The sequence below is a fragment of the Mobula hypostoma genome, chromosome X2 (assembly GCF_963921235.1).
Source record: "Mobula hypostoma chromosome X2, sMobHyp1.1, whole genome shotgun sequence".
Taxonomy (NCBI): Eukaryota; Metazoa; Chordata; class Chondrichthyes; order Myliobatiformes; family Myliobatidae; genus Mobula; species Mobula hypostoma.
This window is the reverse complement of record NC_086129.1, coordinates 4,464,799-4,476,413: the sequence shown is the minus strand read 5'-3', so window position 1 is coordinate 4,476,413 and position 11,615 is coordinate 4,464,799.

Below are 11,615 nucleotides of genomic sequence, written 5' to 3'. Positions count from 1 at the left end.
TCTGGTTGATATTGTGGTTAACTGGATCCGCGAATTTGCAGATAGTCATAGTCATAGTCATACTCTATTGATCCCGGGGGAAATTGGATTTTCGTTACAGTTGCTCCATAAATAGTAATAACACCATAAATAGTTAAATAGTAATATGTAAATTATCCCAGTAAATTATGAAATAAGTCCAGGACCAGCCTATGGGCGCAGGGTGTCTGACCCTCCAAGGGAGGAGTTGTAAAGTTTGATGGCCACAGGCAGGAATGACTTCCTATGACGCTCTGTGTTGCATCTCGGTGGAATGAGTCTCTGGCTGAATGTACTCCTGTGCCCACCCAGTACATTATGTAGTGGATGGGAGACATTGTCCAAGATGGCATGCAACTTGGACAGCATCCTCTTTTCAGACACCACCGTCAGAGAGTCCAGTTCCATCCCCACAACATCACTGGCCTTACGAATGAGTTTGTTGATTCTGTTGGTGTCTGCTACCCTCAGCCTGCTGCCCCAGCACACAACAGCAAACATGATCGCACTGGCCACCACAGACTCGTAGAACATCCTCAGCATCGTCCAGCAGATGTTAAAGGACCTCAGTCTCCTCAGGAAATAGAGACGGCTCTGACCCTTCTTGTAGACAGCCTCAGTGTTCTTTGACCAGTCCAGTTTATTGTCAATTCGTATCCCCAGGTATATGTAATCCTCCACCATGTCCACACTGACCCCCCTGGATGGAAACAGGGGTGACCGGTACCTTAGCTCTCCTCAGGTCTACCACCAGCTCCTTAGTCTTTTTCACATTAAGCTGCAGATAATTCTGCTCACACCATGTGACAAAGTTTCCTACCGTAGCCCTGTACTCAGCCTCATCTCCCTTGCTGATGCATCCAACTATGGCAGAGTCACCCGAAAACTTCTGAAGATGACAAGACCCTGTGCAGTAGTTGAAGTCCGAGGTGTAAATGGTGAAGAGAAAGGGAGACAAGACAGTCCCCTGTGGAGCCCCAGTGCTGCTGATCACTCTGATGACATCAAGACTGGGGGTGTAGCGGACAGCGAGGAAGACTACCATAGCTTGCAGAGGGATCCGGACCAGCTGGAAAAATGGGGTGAAAAATGGCCGATGGAATTTAAGTGTGATGCTTTGCACTTTGGTGTGACCAGCCAGGGTAGGTCTTACACAGTGAACGGTCGGGCACCGAGGAACGAGGTAGAACAAAGGGATCTGGGAATACAGGACCATAGTTCGTTGAAAGTGCTGTCACAAGTTGATAGGGTTGTAAAGAAAGCTTTCGGCACACTGGCCTTCATAAATCAAGGTACTGAGTACAGGAGCTGGGATGTTATCTTGTAGTTGTACAAGACGTTGGTGAGGCCTAATTTGGAGTATAGTGTGCAGTTTTGGTCACCTACCGACAGAAAAGATGTAAACAAGGTTGAAAGAGTACAGAGAAAACTTACGAGGATGTTGCCGGGTCTGGAGGACCTGAGTTATAAGGAAAGATTGAATAGGTTAGGACTTTACTCCTTGGAATGTAGAAGATTGAGAGGAGGTTTGATAGAGGTATACAAAATTATGAGGGATACAGATAGGAAAATGCAAGCAGGCTTTTTCCACTGAGGTTGGGTGGGACTACAACCAGAGGTCATGGGTTAAGGGTGAAAGGTGAAAAGTTTAAGGGGAACATGAGGGGAAACTTCTTCACTCAGAGGGTGGCGGGAGTGTGGAACGAGCTGCCAGCACGAGTGGCGGATGTGAGCTCCATTTCAACGATTAAGAGAATTTTGGATAGGTACATGGATGGGCAGGGTATGAAGGGCTGTGGACCTGGTGCAGATTGATGGGGGAAGGCAGTTTAAACGGTTTCAGCATGGACTAGATGGGCTGAAGGGCCTGTTTCTGTGCTGTACTTTTCGATGACCCAATGACTCTATGAAACTTTTGGTATCCTCTTTAATATTATTTGCTAGCTTACCTTCATATTCCAAAATTTTCCCTCTTTAGGACTTTTTAGTAGCATTCTGTTGGTTTTTTAAAAGCTTCCCAATCCCCTAACTTCCTGCTAATTTTTGCCCTATTATATGCCCCCTCTTTGGCTTTTATGTTGGCTTTAACTTCCCTTGTCAGCCACGGTTATGCCATCCTCCCTTTCGATAGCTTATTCCTCTTTGGGACATGCAGTGGTATGAAAATGTTTGGCCACCCCTGGTCAAAATTTCTGTGAATAGCTAAGCGAGTAAAAGATGAACTGATTTCCAAAAGGCGTAAAGTTAAAGATGACACATTTCCTTAACATTTTAAGCAAGAAAACTTTTCTATTTCCATCTTTTACAGTTTCAAAATAACAAAAAAGGAAAAGGGCCCAAAGCAAAAGTTTGGGCCCCCTGCATGGCCAGTACTTAGCAACCCCCCGCTTGGCAAGTATCACAGCTTATAAACGCTTTTTGTAGCCAGGATAATGAACCTAAACACACCTCAAAATCCACAATGGACTACCTCAAGAGGCGCAAGCTGAAGGTTTTGCCATGGCCCTCACAGTCCCCCGACCTAAACATCATCCAGAATCTGTGGATAGACCTGAAAAGAGCAGAGCATGCAAGATGGCCCAAGAATCTCACAGAACTAGAAGCCTTTTGCAAGGAAGAAAGGGCGAAAATCCCCCAAACAAGAATTGAAGGACTCTAGGCTGGCTACAAAAAGCATTTACAAGGTGTGATACTTGCCAAAGTGGGTGTTACTGAGTACTGACAGGGTGCCCAAACGGTTGTGTCGGGCCCTTTCCCTTTTCGGTTATTTTGAAACTGTAAAAGATGGAAATAAAAAAGTTTTCTTGCTTAAAATATTAAAGAAATGTGTCATCTTTAACTTTATGCCTTTTGGAAATCAGTTCATCTTCGCTTAGCTATCCACAGTAACAGAAATTTTGACCAGGGGTGCCCAAACCTTGGCATGGCACTGTACCTATCCCACGCCTTTCCAATTGCTCCCAGGAATTCCAGCCATTGCTGCTCTGTCGTCATCCCTGCACGTGCCCCCTTCCAATCTACTTCGGTCAGCTCCTCTCTCGTGCCTCTGTCTTCTCTTGACTGGAAACTACTCCACTAACCTGCCAGTCGTACCTGCCCCACTGTGGGGTTCCCTGAACTGGATCAACAAAACCAGACACAGGTTATCCTCCCATTGTGAGAGAGTGGGACCCAACACCGTATGACTGGGAATGAAAGGGTTAACAAATGAGGACCGTTTGACGTCTCCAGGCCTGTCCTTGCTGGAGTTTAGAAGACTGAGGGGGCATCTCACTGAAACCTATCGAACACTGAAAGGCCGCAACAGGGTGGATGTGGAGAGGATGTTCCCTGTAGTGGGGGAGCCTAGGACCAGAGGGCACAGATAGAGTGGGTGTGGAGAGGATGTTCCCTATAGTGGGGGAGTCTAGGACCAGAGGGCACAGATAGAGTGGGTGTGGAGAGGATGTTTCCTATAGTGGGGGAGTCTGGGACCAGAGGGCACAGATAGAGTGGGTGTGGAGAGGATGTTTCCTGTAGTGGGGGAGTCTAGGACCAGAGGGCACAGATAGAGTGGATGTGGAGAGGATGTTTCATATGGTGGGGGGAGTCTGGGACCAGAGGGCACAGATAGACTGGATGTGGAGAGGATGTGTTCTATTGTGGGGGGAGTCTAGGACCAGAGGACACAGATAGAGTGGGTGTGGAGAGGATGTTCCCTATAGTGGGGGAGTCTAGGACCAGAGGGCACAGATAGAGTGGGTGTGGAGAGGATGTTCCCTGTAGTGGGGGAGTCTCGGACCAGAGGACACAGATAGAGTGGGTGTGGAGAGGATGTTTCCTATAGTGGGGGGAGTCTAGGACCAGAGGGCACAGATAGAGTGGGTGTGGAGAGGATGTTTCCTATAGTGGGGGAGTCTGGGACCAGAGGACACAGATAGAGTGGATATGGAGAGGATGTTCCCTGTAGTGGGGGAGTCTAGGACCAGAGGACACAGATAGAGTGGATATGGAGAGGATGTTCCCTGCAGTGGGGGAGTCTAGGACCAGAGGGCACAGATAGAGTGGGTGTGGAGAGGATGTTTCCTATAGTGGGGGAGTCTGGGACCAGAGGGCACAGATAGAGTGGGTGTGGAGAGGATGTTTCCTATAGTGGGGGAGTCTAGGACCAGAGGGCACAGATAGAGTGGGTGTGGAGAGGATGTTTCCTATAGTGGGGGAGTCTGGGACCAGAGGGCACAGATAGAGTTGGTGTGGAGAGGATGTTTCCTATAGTGGGGGAGTCTAGGACCAGAGGGCACAGATAGAGTGGGTGTGGAGAGGATGTTTCCTGTAGTGGGGGAGTCTAGGACCAGAGGGCACAGATAGAGTGGATGTGGAGAGGATGTTTCCTATGGTGGGGGGAGTCTGGGACCAGAGGACAGAGATAGAGTGGGTGTGGAGAGGATGTTTCCTATAGTCGGGGAGTCTTGGACCAGAGGACACAGATAGAGTGGGTGTGGAGAGGATGTTTCCTGTAGTGGGGGAGTCTCGGACCAGAGGACACAGATAGAGTGGATGTGGAGAGGATGTTTCCTGTAGTGGGGGGAGTCTAGGACCAGAGGACACAGATAGAGTGGGTGTGGAGAGGATGTTTCCTATAGTGGGGGGAGTCTAGGACCAGAGGGCACAGATAGAGTGGATGTGGAGAGGATGTTTCCTGTAGTCGGGGGAGTCTAGGACCAGAGGACACAGATAGAGTGGGTGTGGAGAGGATGTTTCCTATGGTCGGGGGGAGTCTAGGACCAGAGGGCACAGATAGAGTGGATGTGGAGAGGATGTTTCCTATAGTGGGGGAGTCTAGGACCAGAGGACACAGATAGAGTGGGTGTGGAGAGGATGTTTCCTATAGTGGGGGAGTCTCGGACCAGAGGGCACGGCCTCAGAATAGAAGGGCGTCCTTTTGGAACAGGGATGAAGTGGGATTTCTTCAGCCAGTGGGGTGGTGAACCTGTGGAATTCATCGCCACAGACGGCCATGGAAGCCAAGTCTTGGTGTTTATTTGAAGCGGAGGTTTGCAAATACGAGCAAATCTGCAGATGCTGGGAATCCAAAGTAAAGCGGAAGTCGATAGGTTCTTGATGAGTCCGGGCGTCAGAATGTTTGAGGGGAGAAGAGGGCAGAACGGGGTTGAGAGGGATAATAAATCTGCCATGATGGAATGGTGGTGCAGACTTGATGGGCCGAATGGCTTAATTCTGCTCCTATGCCATAGGGTCTTATGGTATGGTTATATCTTAGTGTGCTTTAAGCTTCTAATGCTCCATCCCTCCTGTGCAGCCTTCACCTACCACTTAAAGTCTAATGGTATTTGTTTTGTCGAGAATTCAGTTCTGTGCTAAAGTTTTGAGTGTGCTTACTGTATATAGCCAGGGAGCCTAAGACTTTTGCACAGTACTGTAGTAATTTTATGTTTTGCACTGTACTGCTGCCACAAAAATAAACAAATTTCACGACATATGTGAGTGATGATAAACCTGATTCTGATATGAGTCTCTACTGGGGACTGAGAGTGGGAAGGTGGGGGCAGGGAGAGGGGGAATCGTGGTTGGGAAAAGGGGAAGGGAGAGGGGAATCATGGTTGGGAAAAGGGGAAGGGAGAGGGGAATCATGGTTGGGAAAAGGGGAAGGGAGAGAGGAATCATGGTTGGGAAAAGGGGAAGGGAGAGGGGGAATCGTGGTTGGGAAAAGGGGAAGGGAGAGGGGAATCGTGGTTGGGAAAAGGGGAAGGGAGAGAGGAATCATGGTTGGGAAAAGGGGAAGGGAGAGGGGAATCATGGTTGGGAAAAGGGGAAGGGGAGGGGAATCATGGTTGGGTAAAGGGGAAGGGAGAGGGGAATCATGGTTGGGAAAAGGGGAAGGGAGAGAGGAATCATGGTTGGGAAAAGGGGAAGGGAGAGGGGGAATCGTGGTTGGGAAAAGGGGAAGGGAGAGGGGAATCGTGGTTGGGAAAAGGGGAAGGGAGAGAGGAATCATGGTTGGGAAAAGGGGAAGGGAGAGGGGCATCATGGTTGGGAAAAGGGGAAGGGAGAGGGGGAATCGTGGTTGGGAAAAGGGGAAGGGAGAGGGGAATCGTGGTTGGGCAAAGGGGAAGGGAGAGGGGAATCATGGTTGGGAAAAGGGGAAGGGAGAGGGGAATCATGGTTGGGAAAAGGGGAAGGGAGAGGGGGAATCGTGGTTGGGAAAAGGGGAAGGGAGAGGGGAATCATGATTGGGCAAAGGGGAAGGGAGAGAGGAATCATGGTTGGGAAAAGGGGAAGGGAGAGGGGGAATCGTGGTTGGGAAAAGGGGAAGAGAGAGGGGGAATCGTGGTTGGGCAAAGGGGAAGGGAGAGGGGAATCATGGTTGGGAAAAGGGGAAGGGAGAGGGGAATCATGGTTGGGAAAAGGGGAAGGGAGAGAGGAATCATGGTTGGGAAAAGGGGAAGGGAGAGAGGAATCATGGTTGGGAAAAGGGGAAGGGAGAGGGGAATCATGGTTGGGAAAAGGGGAAGGGAGAGGGGGAATCATGGTTGGGAAAAGGGGAAGGGAGAGGGGAATCATGGTTGGGCAAAGGGGAAGGGAGAGGGGAATCATGGTTGGGCAAAGGGGAAGGGAGAGGGGAATCATGGTTGGGCAAAGGGGAAGGGAGAGGGGAATCATGGTTGGGAAAAGGGGAAGGGAGAGGGGAATCATGGTTGGGCAAAGGGGAAGGGGAGGGGAATCATGGTTGGGTAAAGGGGAAGGGAGAGGGGAATCATGGTTGGGAAAAGGGAAGGGAGAGAGGAATCATGGTTGGGAAAAGAGGAAGGGAGAGGGGAATCGTGGTTGGGAAAAGGGGAAGGGAGAGGGGAATCTTGGTTGGGAAAAGGGGAAGGGAGAAGGGAATCATGGTTGGGAAAAGGGGAAGGGAGAAGGGAAGCACCAGAGAGACATTCTGTAATGATCAATAAACTGATTGTTTGGAATCCAATGACCTTGCCTGGTGTCTCAGGACAGGGGGAATCTGCCACCACCCGCTCCCCAACCCTGCCACCCCCACGGGCTCTCCTCCTCTGCCACCTGTCCCCACACCCCTCCCACGGCGCTCCACCCTCACCTTTCCCAAAATCCTTTGCTCCCACCAGATTTACAAACTCGCCCTCCGCTCCACGTTGACAACTACAGCACTGTGCAAAAAGTCTTCGGCACCCTGGATGGATATTATATGGGCCGAAGACTTTTGCTCGGTACCGTACCTTCAGGAATGAGAAAGTTCCAGGATCTGTAGACCTGTGAGAGGACCTTGATCCACTCTGGACAAACTGGGTAAGAGACTAATGGTGAAGGGTCTCGGCCAGAAGCGATGACCATTCACTCTGTTCCATCGATGCTGCCTGGCCTGCCGAGTTTCTCTAGCGTTCTGCGTGCACTGTTTTGGATTTCCAGCCTCCGCGTGTTTTCTCTTGTCAGAGAGTAATGGGTAACCCGCTGACAGATCGTCACAGTGACGCGAGGAGGGACGCCCAAGGTAACGGCCAAAGCCGCAAACACGACGGGTGCCCTCTGCCCTGCTGTGGGTGCCCAAGAACTGACCTGCGCCTGGCGGGTTTTGGGGGTTGGGGGCGGGGGGGGGGGGCCTCTCTCGGTGAGAGTCAAGTGGTTAAATTCAAAAGTGGGCCAAACCAGGAAAAGGTAGAGAGGTAGTGTTTGTGGGTTCAGTGTCCATTTCGGAATCGGATGGCAGAGGGGAAGAAGCTGTTCCTGAATCGCTGAGTGTGTGTCTTCAGGCTCCTGTACCTCCTCCCTGATGGTAACAGTGAGAAGAGGGCATGTCCTGGGTGGTGGGGGTCCTTAATGATGGACGCCCCCTTCCTGAGTCACCTTGTCTTGGATACTAAGGAGGTTAGTACCCAAGATGGAGCTAACTAACGTTACAACTTCCTACAGCTTTTCCTTCGATCCTGTGTAATATCCCCCCGCCGCCCCTTACCAGACAGTGATACAGCCAGTCCGATTGCCACCACAGTCCATCTGTAGAAGTTTTCAAGTGTTTTAGGTTCCTGAGGTTGTCACAGCCGGGGGTGGTTGTGGGGATAAGCTCCCACTACCTACAAAGTGCTCCAAGTGGCCTGCATATCCAACAGCCTCTGACAACCAGGCCCAACTCTCGGCCTTCACGTGTGGCTCAGCCACTGGGCCCCGGCGGAGCTGTTTCTACTGACGAGAGAAGGGGCAAAGGCGCCTTGATGGAGAATGGACGTGAAAGCACAGAGGAACATCTGGAGAAATTTCTGAAACGCTCGTTGGCTGCTGTCGCTACTGAGTGGTCGGCAATCTTTCGGAGGGTAGGCCTCAAAATCCCCGGCCTTGCCTGCTTTTGGCGACCGAGAAGGGGGTCGTATCATTCGGACAGAGATGGCGCTCGGTACTCGGTGTCGGAGGGCTGATCAGAGCTCGAAGTTTTCGGATGACTCCGAGTCGGATTGTGGTCGGCATGGCAGGGAGAGTTTTTCTTCCTTCCCCCGTCTGTGTGAGATGTGGGACATTTGAGAGACTTTGAACTTTTACTGTGCTCACGGACTTCTTCATCAAGTTATGGTATTGTTGCACTGTTGTAACTATATGTTATAATTATGTGGTTTTGTTAGTTTTTCAGTCTTGGTCTGTCCTGTGTTTTGTGATATCACACCAGAGGAAATATTGTATCATTTCTTAATGCATGCATGACTAAATGACAATAAAAGAGGATTGCGTGTCTTCAGAATCTAAAAAAGAACCAGTTGCTTCAGGCAGCTGGGGCCCGTCAGCCTCAGACTGCAGCCCGCCTAGGAGAAGGAAAACTCTTGATTTTAAACCCCTGCTGCCCTGTGGCCGTACCCACCCACGGGAAAGGCTTCAGGAGTAAACCCTGAGGAAGAAATCTGGAGCCGGGGGTCCCTGAGGCAGCTTGATGTGGTTTACAACTTCACTCTGGCAACCTCTGCGACGACACTGGTGCCAAGCTGTATTGGCGCTTGCCGTTCCCTTGGACTGCGTCGCTGACGTGGAGAGGGGGAGCCCGCTACACGGGCAACAGACGGTTCTTCAAATCTTCCCGTCCAGACTTGCGCCCTGGAGAGAGGACACCAGAGGGACAAACCCGTGATCCCCTGGGAACGACGGCTGCCTACTGACCGTCTGACTAGGTGACAAACCAAACCTCCTGCAGCTCCTGATGAAGTGTAGCCGCTGCCTTGCCTTCTTTATCATGGCATCAATATTCTGGGCGAAGCCCCTCACCTTCTCAAACCCTGTCAGCAACGCACCATCATCAAATGCAGGCTTGTGCTTTGAGAGAATTTGTGCAGGAAGCGTTTCCCTTACACTTGCGGCTGTGTGTGTGTGTGTGTGTGTGTGTGGAGTGTGATGCCCCCCTGCAAATTAGAGAGCACGGCAGGAAGTGGTGAGAACGCGTGGGCACTTGTTGACGGCTCTAAGGGGGGCATCTAATTGCGGAGGTTACAGCTGTGGGTGCGAGCGTGAGGCGGGGACGTGCTTGCTTTGCAATGTACCTTCATAAAATATGCAGGGTTTACATCAGTACCTGTAAACAGATACTCCCCCAGTCCAAGGCAGGTTTCAGCGTGAAACAGGATACGCGATCCGAGCCGTGTCTTCATATCATTCCATCTCCTCCTGCAACAATGGCCTTGAATTCCGATCTGCAGCTCCCGTGCCAGCCGGAGTTTTAATTTCATGTCGGCGCCCTATCTGCTGAGGGAGATATATATCTTTGACAGTCTCGAGGGGATGGTCAGCAGAATTTAAAACAACAACTCGCAACCTAACTTCAGAAATATTCCACGGACTTTGACTCTCCGTTTCTTGCGGGGTGCGAGGATCATTGCTTTGCAGTTTAAATCACGGAATCGATCTGAGGAAAGGGATTGAAAGCTTGCATCTCATTCAGCGGCGCGGCAGACACTGGGCGGGGGGCAATCTTCTCAGTGCCAGGTTAACCCAAAGTTGCCATCTACTGGCCTGGCCACACACGTTCCTCCGACTGCACAGAGAGGGCATGCAATGCCTTCCAAAGCCCTCCAGGAAGGTGCCGTGTCTGAGTGAAATCCCTCGCAGAGTGGAGGACCGGTCAGGGAAGGATGCGGGTGCCACCGCTAGCGCGACGCTATTGGAGCTCGGGGGGGGGGGGGGCGCCGGAGTTGAGAGATCAGTTCCGAAGTCACCTGTAAAGCGTTTGTACTTTACAGCCTGCAGACGTACCGGTTGGTCGATCAATAGGTGATTGTAAAGCGTCCCATGATTAGGGAGGGAACATCGACCCAGACCATGAGAGGCCTGCGTCGGGCATTTTCATGCCTTCCAAGGCGCAGGTTGTAAGTCTGTTTGGGGCACCACTCCTCGCACAGACGAGAGCAATGTGTGATTAAGTCCCTTGCTCAAGGGCACAAACACGCCACCACAGCTGAGGCTCGAACTAGCAACCTTCAGATCACTAGACGAACGCCTTAACCACCTGGCCACCAAAACCCTCACTCACTGTTCCATCAAAACCCTCACTCACTGTTCCACTAAAGTCCTTTCCCACTGTTCCATCAAAACCCTCACCCCTGTTCTATCAAAACCCTCACTCACTGTTCCATCAAAACCCTCACTCACTGTTCCACCAAAACCCTCACTCACTCTTCCATCAAAACCCTCACCCCTGTTCCATCAAAACCCTCACTCACTGTTCCATCAAAACCCTCACCACTGTTCCATCAAAACCCACACCCACTGTTCCATCAAAACCCTCACTCACTGTTCCATCAAAACCCTCACCACTGTTCCATCAAAACCCTCACTCACTGTTCCATCAAAACCCTCACCCCTGTTCCACTAAAGTCCTTTCCCATTGTTCCATCAAAACCCTCACCCCTGTTCCATCAAAACCCTCACTCACTCTTCCATCAAAACCCTCACTCACTCTTCCATCAAAACCCTCACTCACTCTTCCATCAAAACCCTCACCACTGTTCCATCAAGACCCTCACTCACTGTTCCATCAAAACCCTCACTCACTCTTCCATCAAAACCCTCACCCCTGTTCCATCAAAACCCTCACCACTGTTCCATCAAAACCCTCACTCACTGTTCCATCAAAACCCTCACCACTGTTCCATCAAAACCCTCACTCACTGTTCCATCAAAACCCTCACCCCTGTTCCATCAAAACCCTCACTCACTGTTCCACCAAAACCCTCACCACTGTTCCACCAAAACCCTCACTCACTGTTCCATCAAAACCCTCACTCACTGTTCCATCAAAACCCTCACTCACTGTTCCACCAAAACCCTCACCACTGTTCCATCAAAACCCTCACTCACTGTTCCATCAAAACCCTCACTCACTCTTCCATCAAAACCCTCACTCACTGTTCCATCAAAACCCTCACTCACTCTTCCATCAAAACCCTCACCACTGTTGCATAAAAACCCTCACGCACTGTTCCATCAAAACCCTCACTCACTGTTCCAACAAAACCCTCACCACTGTTCCATCAAAGCCCTCACTCACTGTTCCATCAAAACCCTCACCCCTGTTCCATCAAAACCCTCACTCACTGTTCCATCAAAACCCT